Below are 566 nucleotides of genomic sequence, written 5' to 3' on the forward strand. Positions count from 1 at the left end.
ATGCGCCGCCAAACAAATAGATGCTGTTGTCTATTTAGATCTGTTACATATCAGCTTAAACCACTGACTAGCCTAGCCTACTGCTATTATCCAATAGCTGCAGGATCCTATAGCCTAATTTGATACTGACATGATCATACCTTTATTTTGAAAAATAAATAAAGCAAGCTTGTACATGCAATTAACTTGTTTAAACCTAGCGTACAATAAATACTATGTATATCTCTGCAAACTGTCTTTTATCGGGAACATGCAATGCAGTTTATGTGACCCGGTTTTAAAGATGCATGCAATGATCAAAAGGAATAGAAGGGGGGCACCCATGCTTCATTTCAAGAGAGAGAGAGAGAGAGAGAGAGAGAGAGAGAGAGAGAGAGAGAGAGAGAGAGAGAGAGAGAGAGAGAGAGAGAGAGAGAGAGAGAGAGAGAGAGAGAGAGAGAGAGAGAGAGAGAGAGAGAGAGAGAGAGAGAGAGAGAGAGAGAGAGAGAGAGAGAGAGAGAGAGAGAGAGAGAGAGAGAGAGAGAGAGAGAGAGAGAGAGAGAGAGAGAGAGAGAGAGAGAGAGAGG

The sequence above is a fragment of the Oncorhynchus clarkii genome, chromosome 19 (assembly GCF_045791955.1).
Source record: "Oncorhynchus clarkii lewisi isolate Uvic-CL-2024 chromosome 19, UVic_Ocla_1.0, whole genome shotgun sequence".
NCBI classification, from domain to species: Eukaryota; Metazoa; Chordata; class Actinopteri; order Salmoniformes; family Salmonidae; genus Oncorhynchus; species Oncorhynchus clarkii.